The sequence below is a fragment of the Dasypus novemcinctus genome, chromosome 15 (genome assembly GCF_030445035.2).
Source record: "Dasypus novemcinctus isolate mDasNov1 chromosome 15, mDasNov1.1.hap2, whole genome shotgun sequence".
In the NCBI taxonomy this organism is placed as follows: domain Eukaryota; kingdom Metazoa; phylum Chordata; class Mammalia; order Cingulata; family Dasypodidae; genus Dasypus; species Dasypus novemcinctus.
The window spans coordinates 95,749,354-95,767,783 of record NC_080687.1 but is presented as its reverse complement, the minus strand read 5'-3'; the positions used below and the strand labels follow the sequence as shown (position 1 = coordinate 95,767,783).

General features: G+C 39.1%; 1 protein-coding gene across 1 annotated transcript in view; it reads left to right on the top strand.

The window, feature by feature from the left end:
- The first annotated feature begins 5,104 nt into the window (after nt 1-5,104).
- The window catches only part of LOC101426882 (mitochondrial ornithine transporter 1), a 103,124-nt gene continuing 89,798 nt past the window's right edge, over nt 5,105-18,430 (top strand). Inside the window, exon 1 of the mRNA XM_071208284.1 lies at nt 5,105-5,482. The gene's annotated coding sequence lies outside the window, so the exon portion shown is untranslated. The remainder of the gene's footprint in view (nt 5,483-18,430) is intronic.

Below are 18,430 nucleotides of genomic sequence, written 5' to 3'. Positions count from 1 at the left end.
TACATGCAGTCAACTGACCAATGGTTTAAATCCACCTGCAAAATACTCTTATAATAATCAGGCCAGTGCTTGACCAAACAACTGGACACAATCGCCTAACCAAGTGGACACTTAAAATTAACCATCACACTCCTCTACTCTTTAAAACAGAGTTTAAGTAAGCTGTTACCTTTGACAAAAGTGCCAGTTGACGGTGGAGGCAAAGGAAGGTAGAATCCTAGGTTTTCATTTCCAGGGATAGAGATCTTCAGGTATTAAGTCTATGATGATCACAGGAAGGCAAGCCATGAATTAGGATGGGATAGGCCCTGCAAGCTCTGGAGCACAAACTGTGGTCTATAAATCAGATGATCTAGTTCCATATTATGCTCCCTGCAGATTTCCTTTAGTATTCTGATAGTCTTCTCTGAAATTTCCAATCTGGATTCCACTGAGCTCTAAGGCATAAACAAATGAGTTGTCTGTAATTGACCCAGACTGTTAACAGTGGAAAAGTTCCCTGAGGAGGCAGAGATGGTGCTGATGATAATTAGCAAGAGCACTTTAAAGAAGTTGAATCCACAGCCTTTTCTACATGCAGGATCTTCTTCCATTGCCAACCTTGGAACCTTGGAACTGGCCTTTGCTTACCCAGCCTTGTCTTTGTTTTGTGAGACTGACTCTAATACTTATTTAAGTATAATTGTAATAACATATATACTTAAGGACTACTGATCTGATTTTGCATTATAAGGTATATAATATAGACTTGGTTTCTAAGAACCTTAATCAAGTAATGTCATCAATAAGCCATATCTGTATTCAGTAGATATTTATTAAATGTCAATTATGTGTCAGCCATTGTGTTTCTTTCCTCCTGAGGTAGATATGTGGCCTTAGCAAGTTAAAGTCTCAAGAGTTTCTTCACTGTAAATGGGGATCCTACTTTTTTTGACAGTTGGACACACACAGCTTTGGTAAATAATAACTAGGAGTTGGTTCATAGGCTAGCATACGCACATGGAGGATTGACATGCACAGTTACTTCAAACACTGCTGAGACAAAGTTATGAATGCAGAGATATGAGTGGAAGGCCCCCCCTAGTCTTCCACAAGATGTTAATACTTATTATTTGAAAATGGGTCTGTGGTCAACCAATTTAAGAAACACTATATATGGCCTTCTTGGGAAATTGCAGTGTAACTGAGACACTAAATAATAATCCTGAATAACTAACTCAACAATGCCCAAACATCTTTTGACATTGAGGCAGGCTGTAAGTACCCTGCTGTGTTCTGTCTGCCCTAGGCCTTGTCAGACAGACTGGTCTCTGTTATATAATTTCCCTACTAAGGGGCATGTGTAATCCTTGTTCTTTAGCTCAACCTGTGAGTATTGTGAGAAATTGTATCTGGAACCTGGATGGTAGATCCAGGTGCCATGACTTGGTAAAGGCAATTTTTGTAATCCATCATTTCAGGGTGGCATGATAGGAAGTATAAAAGGTTTGTAAGCTCTTACTTGGAGCTTCCCCTGACTTGGCAAACCTTCATTCCATACTACCATTTGGAGTATTTTCCCATGTAGAACTGAAAACTGTCAGTTCAGTTTCACCAATTTATTTGTAAGTCTGTACACCAATACCATACAGTCTTCATTATGTAGCTTTATAGTAAGTCTAAATGTCAGGTAATCTAAGTCTGCTGATCAAAATACTTTAAGAAAAGAATAGACATGGCACAGACTGGGAGAATATTTTCCAATGCATATATTTAACAAAGGACTTCTATCAGAATATCTAAAGAAATTCTTTCCAATTAATAATAAACCATTAACCATAATTCTTACCCATCTCGGAGTTCTCTGTTTTATTCAGTTCCGAGATTATTCTCTAGCTTTCTTTCAAATGCCATTAACATCCCTGGACTACCCTTTTCAGCCACTATTCCATTTATAAATCAGCTGCTCCTCACTGTAATGTGTTGCCATCAGCTCTATCCATTTCCACACATTTAGAGTCATGTTACTTAAAACATCTACATACAGGGAAGTAGCTGTGGCTCCCTACCATATGGGAGGCCCTGGGTTCACGTCCGGGGGCCTCCTTGTGAAGGCAGGCTCGCCCGCATGCTGCAGAGTGCCGCTGACCCACAAGCCCCATGGAGTGCCACCTGGCCCACAAGTGCCATTGAGAGCCAACTCAGCAAGGTGACACAACAAAAGGAGAGACGAGCAAAAATGCAGAATAGCATGCGGCAAATGGACACAGAGAGCAGACAGCAAGCAAGCCACAAGGGAGGGGGGGATAAAAAAAATCTACATACAGTAAGCATCAGTGGTCCTTCTCAGGCCTCCTTTCATTTCCTAATGACCTATAGTCTATGCTTTAACTCCATGTGCTTATTCTTGGTATTTAGTTCATATAAATGAGACTAGGCAATATTGTCCCTTTGTGTCTGGCTTGCTTCACTTAGTATAATGTCTTCAAGATACACCCATGTTATTATATGTGTCCCAATTTCATTTCCTCTTACTGCAGCATAGTATTCCATGACACGTATACACCACATTTTGTTTATCCATTCATTGGCTGATGGACACCGTTTGTTTCCATCTTTTGGCAATTGTGAATAACGCCGCTATGAACATCGGTGTGTAGATGTTGTTCATGTCACAATCTTTAGTTCTTCCAGATAAATTCCTAGTAGAGGAATTGCTGGATCATATGGCAATTGTGTATTTAGATTTCTGAGGAAACTTCCAAACTGTCTTCCACAGAGGCTGCACCATTTTACCTTCCCACCAACAGTGAAGTAGTGTTCCTTTTTCTCCACATCCTCTCCAGCACTTCTTTCTTTTTCTTTTCATAATGACCATTCTGCACATTATGAGATGATATCTCATCATTTTGATTTGCATTTCCCTAATAGCTAGTGATATGGAACATTTTTTCATATACTTTTTGGCCCTTTGGAGAAATGTCTATTTAAATCTTTTGCCCATTTTAAAAATTGGATTCCTTGCTCTTTTATTGATCTTTTTATATAGAATGGAAACTGAACACTTATCAGATATGTGGTTTCCAAATATTTTCTCCCATGGAGTGGGCTGCCTTTTTAGCTTCTTGACAAAGTCCTTTGAATCACAGAAGTGTTAAAGTTTGAGGAGGTTACATTTATCCATGTTTTCATTCATTGCTCAAAAGCTTTCAAGGTAAGGTTTGAGAAGCCACTACCTACCACCAGGTCTTGAAGATGTTTCCCTACATTTTCTTCTAGGAGCTTTACAGTTCTATATTTTATATTTAGGTCTTTGATCCATTTTGAGTTAAATTTTGTATAAGGTGTGAGATTGGGGTCTTCTTTCTTTCTTATGGCTGTGGATATCCTGTTCTCCCAGCATCACTTTTTGAATAGATTGTTCTGCCCCAGCTGGGTTGATTTGACAGGCTAGTCAAAAATTACTTGACCATAGATGTGAGTCTATTTCTGAACCATCAGTTCAGTTCCATAGGCCTGTGTGTCTATCTTTATGCCAATACCATGCAGTTTTTACCAATGTGGCTAGGTAATTTAAATTAAAATCCGGAAGTGAGTGTCCTCCAACTACAGTTTTCTTTTTTAAGAGATTTCTGGTTATTTGGGGCCCTTTAGCCTTTCTAAATAAGTTTGATAATTGTGTTTTCTATTTGTTTTTAAAATGCTGGTGGAATATTTATTGGAATTGCAATGAATCTGTATATCAATTTGGATAGAATTGACAGCTTAATGATACTTAGTCTTCCAATCCATGAGCATAGAATGTTCTTCTAATTATTTAGTTTTCTCTTTTTTTTTTTAAAGATTTATTTATTTCTCTCACCCCCAACCCCAGTTCTCTGTGTCTATTTGCTGCATATTTTTCTTTGTCTGCTTCTGTTGTTGTCAGCAGCACAGGAATCTGTGTTTCTACAGGTCAAGGAGGCCCAGGGTTTGAACTGTGGACCTCCCATGTGGTAGACGGTCGCCCTAACTACTGGGCCAAGTCCGCTTCCCCATTCTTTCAGTTTCTGAATACAAGTGCTTTACATTCTTGGTTAAGTTTATTATTAAATATACGATTCTTTTAGTTGTTATTGTAAATGGAATCTTTTCCCTGACTTCCTCCTCAGATTGTGCACGTCGAACGTATAGAAACACCACTGATTTTTGCATATCGATCTTATATCCTGACATGCTACTGAAATTGTTTATTAGCTCCAACAGCTTTGTTGTAGATTTTTTGGGACTTTTTAGACAGACTATCATATCATCTGTGAATGACTAAAGTTTTACTTCTTCCTTTCCAATTTGGATGCCCTTCATTTCTCTTTCTTGCCTGACTGGCATATCTAGAACCTGTACACTATCTTGAACAACAGTGGTGATGTGAGCATCCTTGTCTTGTCCCTGGTCTCAGCCGGAAAGCTTTCAGTCTTTCACCATTGAGTTCAATGTTAGCTGTGGGTTTTTCATATACGGCCTTTGCCAATGTTGAGAAAATTTCCTTCAACTCCTATCTTTTGTAGTATTTTTATCAAGAAAGGATGCTGTTTTGTCAAATGCCTTTCTTCATCAATTGATAGGCTCATATAATTTTTCCTCTTAGATTTATTAATGTGGTATATTACACTGGTTTTCTTGTGTTGGGCCACCCTTGCATGCTTGGTATAAAACCCACGTGATCAGGATGAATGATTCTTTTAATGTGTTGTTGAGTTCGAGCCGCAGGTATTTTGTTGGATTTTGCATCTGTATTCATTAGAGAACTGGGCGCGTAGTGTTCCTTTCTCTTATCTGTACCTGGGCAGCAGCTCGCCCTCGCTTTGGAGAGCGGCGGGTTGGTCTGCGGGAGGGAGTGCGTGTAGGGAGGGCGGGTCCGCGGGGAGCGGAGGGGGCGGCGGGCGCTGAGCTGGCGTCAGGGGCCCAGGGCAGCGCGCCGGGGCTTCCTGGGCCACAGAGGGTGGTGTCGCGCCCTCTGAAGACGTCCTTTTCTGCCCCTTTTAATTTCTATTGTTTTGAATTCCCCGAACCAGGGAACGACGCCGCACGAGGGCGCTGCGCTGGCGCCGCGGGAGCCACGCCCGAGGTCCGGGGGAGGCGGGGGCGCCCGGGGAGTCGCCGGCGGTGCTGGAGGAGCACGGCGGGGGGACGCTCCGCGCGCCTGCCCTGCGCCCTCCTTCCGCGGACACCCCGCGCCCGCCCTCAGGCTGGTGGCCGGGACTCTGGGCCGCGTCGGGCTGCTCCGCGGGTGCTCGGGCTGCTGGTGGTTGGTTTTTCTGGAAGCTGCGCTGAGCCCGCGGCGGCGATGCCGGGTCGGGGCTCTGGCGCTGCTCCTGGCCGGCAGCTGGCGGCGGGTGTCGCCGGCTCCCAGCCGTGCTGAGCAGAACCCCCCGGGGGGGCGGCCAGGGGATTCTCCAGAGCCCTGATGCCTGGAGGTGGTAGCGGATCCGTACCAGTAGGCGGAAACCTCTAAGTCCAATAGGTATGTTTTTGAGGGGTAAAAAGGTCATTTTAAATGATGGAAAGTATTTGCTAGGTGGGTGCATCAGTGGGTGATAAAAGGTGCAGAATGGTCAGCAGGTAACTCTAAATGCATGTAAAATTTAACACGTGCGGGATACCCAGGGTTTGCATTTGAGCAGCCCGGCTCTGATAAACTTCACCAGGTCCTTTGGTGCGTTCTCGAAATTACTGAAAACTTGCAAACATGTTTTAGTGTTAAGTAGAAAATTGTATCCTTTTAAAGCCTTTAGTGTGATGTACAGCTGCTATCTTGTAGTTTAAGGTAATATTTTAAGGATCCTAAAGTAGTACTTTTGGAAAAGTTATGGAGCTAAAGTAATGTTTTTCGTCTTACTTCATTTATTTGTTTTTAAAGCAGATCTGTAGGTTCTCTACCTGAATTACAAGATGTTAAAAAGGAAAATGTAAAACAGAAACAAGATAACCGATCGTTAATTTAAACGAAGTGATAGTCCAGCAGGCATCTGACAGTTCCTAGCTTGGAGGAGGGCTCAGGCTGTGTTCCTTGGAGCAAGGCAGTCATCTCTGGGTTCTAGGATGTTCACTCTTTTAGGAGGAAGAAGGATGTTGGTGAACTTTGTCATAGCTTTGGAAGTTGTAATGTATAGAACATAATGAACAGAATATTGAACTTGCTTTACCCTGAAACATATCAAGCCGTCTTAAAGACTTGATAGGGAAGCCCTTGGAAATGGAGACATCCAGCTTCTCACTAGCACTGTATGATTTGGATAATAATACAGAATGGTCAGTGTTAGGAACACAGTGTGGTTTCGGTGAGAAAATAGGTTGGATAGTCTCATGCTTGAATAGACTTTATTCTCCTAAATAGGAAATAAAATGTGGTGAAGAAGAGTTATTATCAGGAAAGGTGCTTGATAAGACTCTAATTGGAAAGTTTGATGGGAGCAAAACATTTGGGCTTCTGGAGGTTATAAGAATGTGGCTTTTGGTTTCTAGAACAGAAATGTTTAATTAATATATAATTGGTGAATGCTTTATCAAAACGTAATTGGTACAAGAACATGCAATTTTGTATGCTATGTAGATGAAATTAAGAAAATTTAGATAGAATTTTATTTTAATAACCTTTTTATTATGCTTCCTTTTGAAGACAGATTTTTCTGTAATGATTTATAGCACTGTGAAAAAGAAAGGGTCATTTTTTTGGGGAAAACATTTTTCTTTATCATGCAAAAAGTTTATATTGTAGTGCTTTAAGGTAAGTTTACAGAGATAATATTAACCCTGGAATTTATTTCTAATATCCTTATTCTTTCCCTTGTTAGAATTCTAATTTTTTTTAATATGTTAAGAATTTCTACTTCAAGTTTAAAATAATAAATATATACAACATATAAGTTAAATTGTGATATTTTAATACATTTATATAAGTGTGGTTAATATCACTGGTATGTCAGAAAAAGTAACTGGAAAGTCCATGATAAAGTCAGAAACTGTTGAAAATTTCTTTGAACTTGTGGCCTTTACAGGGTTTCCTCCTGTTCTTAAGATTGTTTAAATAGGGCTTTCTTTTATGGTTTCCATTTGTAAATGTTGTCCTAAGCCCAGAACATAATTTGTAACTGCTGTTGTACACTTCAGGAAGTAAAATCTTAGACTGAAGTGAAAAAAAAAAAAATCCTGCCTTGTCAGATTTTAGCTAGTGTTGAAAGATAGAAATGGCAGGGAACGCTCTTCCTGCTCTGACTCCCTGGGGAGCTGCATCTGCAGTGCCGGCTCAGTGTCTGCTAAGAGCCTTCCCACTGGCCCACACTCTTCCTCAGACTGAGTGTGCACTTCTCTCTGTTTCCTGGCTGGAAGGTAATCCTGGCCATGCGCAAACTGCTGTTTCTGGTCAGGTACAGATAGTCACCCATTTACGAATAAATTGTATTGTTCTTGGAATTCTGCATTTAGTTGTGAGGACCCGGCGCTCATTTTTTCTTCATAGCATGCAGTGGCTAGGTTTCCTCCATGGTCCAAGCCAGAACTCCAAAAGCACTTTCCCGGAGAGCGGGGCTTCCTTTTAAGGTTGTGTTCTTGAGCACCATTGGCTGCTACGCTCTGGCCCCCTAGGCTTTCTGTTTTAGCCCTCTTCTCAGTAATTTTCCTCTTACCTCTTTCTGTTACTTATCTTCCATTTTTATTTTTTATTGTGGTGACATTGACTATAGACTTGCCCACTTTATCCATTTTAAGCATGTAATTTAGTAGCAATAATTACATTTCCAATATGTGCAACAATCACCAACATTTATTGGCAAAACTTTTTCATTGTTCAAAATAAAAACTTGAGACCTATTAGCCAATAACTCCTAAATCTCCTCCAACTTGGCTCTGGTTGACCTCTAATCTACTTTCCTAGAACTTTTTTTTTTTAAAGATTTATTTATTTATTTCTCTCCCCTCACCCCCCACCCCAGTTGTCTGTTCTCTATTTGCTGTGTCTTCTTTGTCCGCTTCTGTTGTCAGCGGCAAGGGAACCTGTGTTTCTTTTTGCTGCGTCATCTTGTTATATCATCTCTCCATGTGGGTGGCACCATTCCTGGGCAGGCTGCACTTTCTTTCGCACTGGGCGGCTCTCCTTACGGGGTGCACTCCTTGCACATGGGGCTCCCCTATGTGGGGACAGCCCTGTGTGGATGGGTGCTCCTTGCGCACATCAGCACTGCGCATGGGCCAGCTGCACATGGGTCAAGGAGGCCCGGGGCTTGAACCGCCGACCTCCCATGTGGTAGGCAGATGCCCTAACTACTGGGCCAAGTCCACTTCCCATTCCTAGAACTTTTGACAGCTCTGATTTCTTTCATTTATTTGTGTTATTCTTTGATTAATTCCTGTACTTTCATTAAAATGCAAGCTCCCCAATTATAGGAGTCCAGGTTGCTTTTGGTGGATCTCTGTGTCTCCAGTTCCTAACAAAATGCTTGTCATTCAGTAAACTCATGAGATTTGTTTAGGTAAATAATGAGTAAAAATAATGATAAATTATGATGAATATTTAATAAGACAAACATGAATTTTTAGTTTATCATGAATGCATGAGTTGAATCAATTGGCCACTACTTACATCTTCCCATAAAGAATTTTTATTCATAGAATCCAAATATTTTACTGGGCCACTTTTTCCTCAAAACCAGTAGATGTGTGTTCTCAGGCTTTATAATAGTTCTTACCAACACTGAAAATAATGGGATATCAGGTAAATTTTCATCTTTTATCTCTTCATCTCACATCCACTTACCCTTTTTTCATTGACCTCCTAGAATAAGGTTGGCAGTATCGGGCATGCAATAACTAGTCATTTTCAGCCAACAGCACTATAATCCATGCCTAAATGAAGCTTATCTAATACATTTATTTTCTCCTAAGGAGCATGACAACTTCTTTCGCTTAGGAACACTAAACAGCACTTCAGCAATGGGCTTTGGGCCATTTTAAACAGTGAAATCATCAAGAAAGAGCACAAAGAAATGTGATAAATATGACATGGAATGTAGCAAACAAGGGACTTTTTTTAGAGTTTGAACTGAAACAAGGCACAGAATGCATCACCTTGTTTGACCTCAGCTGACAACATACATTAAGGGCTACTCACATTTTTGGTCGCTGTACATGTCCAAAATAATCATGGAAGCACCATGAGTATCAATTTGGGGATTGCAAATAAACTTTAGCAAGTAAGTAAATTTGCAAATATGGAATCTTCAGATAATGAGAATAATTGTATTTATATTTAAGCCATGCCATAACTAATGCTAAACTCCCTCACTCATTTTGTTTTGAATAAAGCATAACTTTAGGGAAATGAAAAAATAAACTTATCAAATTCCTGAAGAAATACTGTTCATACAGCCTGTTTCATAAGATGCTAAAAGATAGAATATTATACTACACACGTAATACTTAAATTACAGCTCTGCCAATGTTATGCTCAGGTTAATTGATTTTGGCTCATAGACTTCTTTTTCTTTCGTTGTGTGTGTTTGTGAGAGAGAGAGCATGCACCTACAATATTTTAAAGTTTTGGGAACATTTATAAATATAATTGTTATTAATTATAGCTCAAAGCTCCTCATGATTTAGATAAATCTTGAAATCAAAATGAATGGTAAAAAATAATAATATAAATAAATAAAAACTAATGCAATAGGCAAGAAGTAATAACCAGGTGATGTGGGCTATGGGTGGCAGGCTCTTTGTCTCTTCAGAGATAACCTAAACTATTTGTGACTTGTGGGTGTGGGATGATGAAAGGTTGCAGTCCTGCCGTTGGTGAGCAAGAGACAGTTTAACAATGCAAGGTCTATAAACTTTAAGTATTCAGGGGAAATGCAAAGAAAATATGCTAAAAGCTTATCGAATGCCTGAGGTCTATGTAAAAGCTTACTAAAATGTGGAAATATATGCTAATTCAAGCCTATTGATAACTGAAACAAAAGGACCATTTGGCCTTTCCTCTCTGTATAAAAGCGACTAAAAAATCTTGTTCGGGGCTTGGGATTCAAACAGGAAATTCCCGAGTCCGGCCGTCAATAAACCATTTTTCCTTCTCAAAATCATTCCTGAGTCCTGGCCTCTCTATACTCAAGTAATTGAACTTCTCTCAAATTCTACAACATTTTTGGCAACCCAGATGGGACAGCAAACGAAGGCCAGAGATGGTAACATTTTGCTGCCCCTTCCAAATCCCCGAGGAAGCTGGGAGGACTCGGGTGAACCCCAAATCTGGGCATCCCTGGATTAAATTTAATCCAGAAAAGATGTGGGCTCCACCAGAATCTTCCCGACAAAAATCGAGGGCAATGGAAGGTCTGAAGAGAAAGATTCTGGGAACGAAAAAGAACTCCGAACATGGAAGAAGGTAAGACTCCCTGGGTGAGCACAGTCTGAAAGGCCCTAGCTTTAATTGCTAGGAAGGGAAGGGTGATCACCTCCCGAGAGAACCCTAGTAGCCCCAGAAAGCTGGGGGGAAGCCGTTCTCGCTAGGCTTGGGAAAAGGAGAAAAACCAGGGAAAAGCCCTGGTGTTTTAGGTTTGTCTAACTGCATGTTAGAATCTGGTACTGGTCTTATATCCACTAAAGGAGTGGAGGCTTGATTTTAATAAAAAGGGCTGTTTATAGGTTCAAGTCCAAATGTCCTGGAAATTGGTCTAGATTAAAAAAAAAAAAAACAACTTGGTTACAGGAAAATGGGTCGGCTTTTCTGGTGGAGCTTGGTCTGGGTGTAAAGTTTAAACAGTAGAAAAAGTCTAGCTGAAATCTTTTGTTATGGTGCTAAATTGTGAATGAATTCACTTTATACCAAATGTTAAGTGTTCTGAGGTTTGTGATGGCTGTGGGGGCAGCCATGGTGAAAATATATATATAAACTTGTGGGTCAGATTAGTGACCTTTGTGCTTCTGTCAGCTCACTGCTAGTGTTGGAGTTGTGTCCTTATGTAAAGTAGAATTACAGCTGAGCTGGAGCCCTCCCTTACCATTGGCAAGGGGGTAAAATGATTATGGGGCAAAACTGAGGAGTCTGGATGTTTGCGGAGTCTAGATGTTTGTGCATGCTCTGCTGTCTTGTCTCTGGTCTGGCCCTTTGCCAGGGCTTGGAGGCCATCTGTGTCCGTGCCAAGCACCCAAGTTTGTTGGGGCTGCCCCAGTCAGGGTGGCTGGGTCCCTGGGAGAGTTGCTGAATTTGAGTAGGTTCTGTCTGCCCATTTTGGCCTGAAAGCTGGAAAGGGGGGAGTGGCTTGCCCCTTTCCAGTGAGTCCACACCTTCTATTCATAAGCTGCATTCCTGTTTGATTGTTGTGCACCGGACTGCCGTGAAGGGGGTAAAAAGCAGAATCAGAATAAATGCAGTAAAGTTCCCTCCCTAGGGTGTCAAAGCCAAAATACCTTTGCATTCTGCCCAGGTTCTTAGAAGGTATTGTAGTAACTTTAAGTAAGAGAATGTGTTCTGTGAAGGTAAAATTTGTCTTAAGGGTATAAATAATTATAAAAGTTTTACAAAGCATTGTTTAAATTAAGGTATTTAAATGGCTAATTGCAGAAAGTCATTATTTAACAAAAACTGAATTGATAATAATAATAATAAAAGGCAATTTTATAACAAACTTATTCGGCAGCCAGTCTCCCCTGCCAACTTGCTTTCAAAAAAACTTTCTGGTATTACATGCTACTAAGTATTTAAAGTGAAGAAAAGTTCATTATTTTAACAAGCTTGTTTAGTATTAATGGCAATTATATGTTGTAAGAAGTTTGCCTGGTAACTTAGTATGTGGGATATATGGAGTGTGTTTTTATTGTTAAGGAAACAGAAGATGATTTTGTCCTAAGATAAAATGATTGATTATTGGAAAGAGTAGAATGTGGGACAAAACCTAAATGAATACTGAAACTATAGAAGGTTTGTGGAAGGAAAATTTTTATGATTAAAATTGAGTAAGATCAATATACAAAGAAAATCTTTTATCAAAATAGCTTCTTGTGCTTTAACCTCATCATATCCTCAGTGTTTGAAGAAGAGTCTTACCTCTTTTAAAAGAACATTTATGTTCTGGAAATCAAATCCTGAAAAGTAGCTTTTTATTTCAAACTAACTGCAAGAGATTTATTCTTTTACTTTAAAGGAAAAATTAAGGTAATGGTTAAATTCATTTAATATGTTATAAGTTGAATGAAAGGTATTTAAAGGTGTTATAAAATTAATAGGTTTTTAAAAAATAATAAAAACTGTAACTAAGAGTTAAAAGCATTTATAAATGCATTTATATTATAAAACAGTGGAAAGACAATAACTGAAATTATAGCTGGGTGAATTTAGCCTGAAACTATTATTTAAGTGTAAATTCTAAACTAACCTTTCCTCTGTTTATGGCTACTTCAAGCCTAACCTCACCCTTTGCCTTTGCCTATGGTTATTTCATAATTGAGAAGAGCTGGGACATCACTGTCTCCTCTCCTGGTATTAGTAACCCTTTCTCACATGAATTCAAGTGTAAACTAAATAAATTGCTGCCTGATGGAATAAGGTTAAATGACCACTGGAGTTTTATTATCTCCAATCAAAAAGGGGGGTGGAGGGGGAGAAGTCTCCTGCCTTGACGGTCAGTGTTCCTAAGAGTGGCAATTCATGAGAGAAACCAGTCTGTCTCCCTGAGGCTTCAAATAGCCTCAGTAAATATATATAAAATTAATCTTGTTGCTTATCCAAAATTCTGCTAAATTCAAAGTAAAATATAAAGTTCTGAAACAAAAAATAGTGCTAAAGCCTTGAGAACATTTTGGTTATAATCCATTAGTTAAGAAAGAAAATTCTTGTGTAAAACTGCATAGTCATAGTATAAAACTGCACAGTCATAGTGCAAATTAAGAAGAGTTTCAGGAGTCTTTGAAATGTTTTGCAGTCACGCTTGTTTTGTAAGAATTAGAAGTTTAGAGTAACTAAAGTTATGTTTTTGTGTCAGACTATTCATGTCTGCCTATTCGCTCAAATTGTTGAGGTTAAATATGCAGTTATAAGTAATATATATTTCTGGACCCCAAATTAAGCTAAACAGTATATAAAATAATGCAAATTATAAGTAATATCAATGAGTTTTGTTTCTGTGTCTAACTCTTTGTGTCTGCCCATTTGCTCAGTGTATGTCTTCATACGTCAGGATAATAATATAAAATTAACAAATGAAAATTCTTAAAAGAGCTCTATTCAAATTGTTAATTAAATATGCAGTTATATATGTAAATAAATATTCTTAAAGCCCAAATTAAACTAAGCAGGATGAAAAGGTCATAGAAATCTGATTATAGAAACAATTGGGAAAGGGCCTCCTCTTTGCAAGAGCTTTTAAGGCAAGACTGGGTGTAGCAGATTAAACCTATCTACTAGGCTAGGGAATTAAGAATCAGTTTGCCTGGTAATTTCCCAGTTTAAACCTTTTGTCAGCCATAAAATGTAAAAAAAACCAAACAAACTAACAAAGATTAGGTTAGTTTTCACATAAAAGAAAAAAATGTTGATTGGTGTAACCTGGTGGCCTGCTGTCTCAGTCTCCCACTCCCGGGTTGGACAGCAGTGGAGGAGACCAGTTTAGGCCAGTGGTATGGACAGTGGAAGGATGCCCAAGAAGGAGCTAAGTCAGTGCCATTTCAGCACTAAATTCTATTCTTTATTTAACAAAGGGGAACAGGTAAAAACTAAAATGGTTGGAATGTGAGAGAGGAAGCAGTTAAATCACAAACTTTTGCACGGGAAAGTTAGATCTCAGATAAGCTGTAACTTCTGAAGTATCCAATCTATGGAAAAACAGAGGAACAGCTTGCATGCTAGGCTTAGGGGTATAAATTGTGTCATTTTTCTTTGTTCGGGGCACCAGCCATATCTCGCTCTGCGCCCCTTCTTGCAAGACTGAGAATAAATTCTTTTCTTCTCCACAATCTGGTGAGCCTTATTTTCTTCCAGAAGATTTCTTTCCAACAAAATAAAGGTAATTAGTGGCTCTATTAACAAATTTCATTAAGTAAAGGAAAGTCCATAAAAACTATGGAGAGATCTTTCCTGGGTTATGATTAAACAAATTAAGTAATTGTGTAATATTTTTAAAACCTGGTAGTCAGGATGCTTTTAAATTATTCATTTTCATAGATTAAACAAAGAAAAGAAGTTTTTAGCTTCCTGTAAGGGAAAAAGAGAACATTCCTTGCATAAACTATAATGGTTTCAATTTTATTTAACTTGAGTGTAATCTCCCATAGTTAATTTATAAACTAAATTAACATTATGTATGAAATCTTTTTTTTTTAAGTTTTTTTATATTTTTTTAATTTAATTTCCCCCCCTCCCCCGGTTGTCTGTTCTCTGTGTCTATTTGCTGCGTCTTGTTTCTTTGTCCGCTTCTGTTGTTGTCAGCGGCACAGGAAGTGTGGGCGGTGCCATTCCTGGGCAGGCCGCACCCTCCCTTCATTCTGGGCGGCTCTCCTTACGGGGCACACTCCCTACGCGTGGGGCTCCCCTACGCAGGGAACACCCCTGCGCGGCACGGCACCCCCTGCGCGCATCAGCACTGCACATGGGCCAGCTCCACACGGGTCAAGGAGGCCCGGGGCCCGAACCGTGGACCTCCCATGTGGTAGACGGACGCCCTAGCCACTGGGCCAAGTCCATTTCCCCGAAATCTTTAGAGTAATGAAAATTGTGAGTTCACATTGGTGAAATTAGGCTAAAGGAAAAAGATTGTAGATATGCTCTCTTAAATAAATAGAGTAAATTTCTTTGGTAATTGTAATTTAATAAGTTTATTTAAACATGAGGTGGCTAGTTAATGTGGTTATAGTCAACTATAAGGAGTTTGTAAAACATCTGCCAAACTGAAAATGTTTAAATAGTTCTAGTTCTAGAAGTCATTGTTATCTAAAACTTAGATTGGTATTGGTAGCAGAAATAACTTAATGATAATAAAACCTGTCTGAAGGCCACCGCAAAGTACATATTTAAGTAAATGGTAATAATTGGTATTGGTAGCAGAAATAACTTAATGATAATAAAACCTGTCTGAAGGCCACTGCAAAGTACATATTTAAGTAAATGGTAATAAAAAGTTATCTTGATTCTATTGGAAATCTTCTGTTTTCATTTTAACAATGAAAAATAATATTTTTCTTCTATTATTAAAGTACCTACTGTTATCTTCATAGTAAAATTGTGTAAGTGAACAGTCATTTGATATATGTGTTGCATTAAGTTGTTTAAAATATATATAAAAACAAGGAATAAACTTTAACATTGTCAAACTCTTGTGCATTCAAACCAGGCCTTGAATACATTACAGGTGGCCTCTCCATGTGAGTTATTGGCTAGGCTGGTCACTGATCCCTCAATTAAAAATATTTGCTATATCAGCCTCTGGTTCTGCTCCTGAAGTCGATGGAAACTATGTTGCAGTTTCAAGCTCCTGCAGAAGCCAATAATGACTCGGTACAGCCAAGTGTACAATGGATATCGCCTCCAGACTGGCACTGTTCCATAGTGCCAGAGAGCACTATGCACCAGGCTAGTAGAATACTGGAAATTCTCTCTAAGATCAAGGATGCTGCGACTTGCTCACTGCGTTGAAGAACATGCTAAGTGGAGCCATGATACCAGGATACAGTAAGTGAAACTTAAACACAATTGGCATTATGGCCTGCTCTCATGGAGGGATAATATGTAAAGTATTACAAACCTGAAACTCAAAACTAATAATTGCAACTCTGAATCCTTATGCATTAAGTAATACATTAGTTAATATTAAGTGCTGTACTTTTATCCTGTACTAAATATAAGCCTAATAATTATAACGTTATCTTTTCTATTTTGGATCAAGTGCAGAAGTATATTAGACATGTTAAATTCCTGGTAAAATCATTTTCTAAACAGTTAAAAACATGTCTATAGAATAAGGTGGCAGTCTCAGCCAGTCTCAGTCAACTTCTATATTCTACTGTACTCTGCTGTGTAGCAAAGGTGAGGCTTGCTTGCTGATGGTGAGTCACCTAATTGAACAAGTCAAAATTACTAGAAATTGTACAATTAAAACCAAGGTGTAAAAAAACCTTTATTCTGTAGTTCTGATCACTCCCACAGGTGAAAACGAAGAGAATTTCCAATTTAGTGTTCTAATCCTGAGTGAAGCCAGTTGCCCAAGGAGTGCCAGTTCACCAGGAGCATCTGACAGAGCGAATGAGTGCCAATCATTGAACAGCTTGGAATGTGTCTTCAGACAAAGCTAAGTGTCTGTTGCAATTTCTCTCTAAAGATGAATAACTTAAAAAAGAATATATATGCTGTTCCCACCAGCTTTGAAGGAGTGCCATCTTTATAGGCACCTAACCTTGTCTACCTCTGTAATCCAATGTGTCCTCTTTTAAAAACGGGTATTCCAAATTTTTAATTAAGTTTGTTTCTTTCAGAGTGAACATCTTATTAACCATATGAAAACTTCATCCAACTTCGTACAGAATGCCAGATCCATCTTCCTCCAGTTAGAATAAATTAAGAGTTTTACACCTTATTAGGCAATGACTACAGCCCATGGCCAGCAGGAAGCAGTTACAGAAAAGAAATCCGTCTCCCTTCAGCACCCCTTTTAAATTAAAGGTGTAAACTCTTCAAGGGTAAAATAAAATTAATAGATGGATCTGGAACCTGACTGGAAATCCATGTGAGCGCTGGTGGCCACAGGATGACTGCAGGAGGCCCCTGCCCCAGGATTCTGCTGTCCAGAATGAAAACTTCTAAACTCTTAAAAACAGTCCTGGATGCTACACTAAAGATTGATAAATAATCAATCAAAACAACAAACAGCCATCCACCTCATAGCTCCAACAATAATTATGCCAAAGCTTAGCAAGTTAAACTTTGGCAAAGGGGGGAATGATGTGGGCTATGGGTGGTAGGCTCTTTGTCTCTTCAGAGATAACCTAAACTATTTGTGACTTGTGGGTGTGGGATGATGAAAGGTTGCAGTCCTGCCCTTGGTGAGCAGGAGACAGTTTAACAATGCAAGGTCTATAAACTTTAAGTATTCAGGGGAAATGCAAAGAAAATATGCTAAAAGCTTATCGAATGCCTGAGGTCCATGCTAAAAGCTTACTAAGATGTGGAAATTCGGGGCTCGGGATTCAAACAGGAAGTTCCCGAGTCCGGCCGGCCATCAATAAACCATTTTTCCTTCTCAAAATCATTCCTGAGTCCTGGCCTCTCTATACTCAAGTAATTGAACTTCTCTCAAATTCTACAACACAGGTACTTAAGAATATGTGAAGAAATAGAGGAACAGGTTTAACCGGAAAGAGGGGGGAAGCTCTATTGAAGACTAGGCTTTGGAGTAACTTGCAAGAAACTCAGAATTCTTGGAGGAAGCCAGAGAGAATAGCCACTTCCTAGAGCCAGGACGAAGAAAGATGAATTTGCAACTCCATCATTTTTTCATCTGAGTGATATTAAACTATGCACCTAAGCTCTCTGATCCTGTTCTTATATCTAAAAAAATTAGATGAATATCTGCCAGACAAGGCTGTTGTGACAATTACATGAGCCAATATATGTAAATCATCTAGGATATGATAGTTATTCAGCAAATACTTTTCCTCTCTTCCTTCCTGCTCTCCTCATTGATACTTTGCTCTATGTTTTAGAACAGTACAACTCAGAATTTGTTCCATCCAAGGAATTGCCATCAGGGGACACAAACATTGGGGTTTTGTGCCCCCACTTAAAAAATAGGTTAAGTTAAATGAATTTTATTATGTTTTTTTCTACTGCAGGACCTCTCAGAGTCTTTCGCTTATACTGTGCATTGTGATTCCTTGTGATGCATACTTCATATAATATGAATCCTTTTCCAACATTATTTGACAATACAATTACTACTTTTCACATAGATTCATATGGAACAAGTTCACCAAAACAGTCAGAAGTGCAGGTTTAGAGTAAAACTCCATATATCAGAATATGTCATCTGTGTATCTCTATCTTTGCCATCCCCTGTTTGTGTTGTTTTTAAAACAAGCATTTAATAGCTAAGGAACTTTGTTCTATCTCTTTAATCCCATCTATAGAGAGTTGTGAGGATAAAATTACACACAGTATGAAAAACTCCTCTATAGACTTAAAAGCACCACAGAGGCATGAGTCTTGCACCATCTGACTTCTCTCATTTGTTCTGCCATGTGAAAGGATTCTAGCTGGTGGCTTCCCAAGACTTTGTAGGTCGGAGTATAGAAATCAGCACCTGTCACTGGACCCAAAGGCCACAGGTGAGATATTGTGGTTGAATGAACTCTACTCAATTCTCCCTGTGAGAAAATAACTCAGCTAAAGTGGATGAACTACATTTAGGGAGTTTATAGAGTTTGGTATGAAGAAGACAGT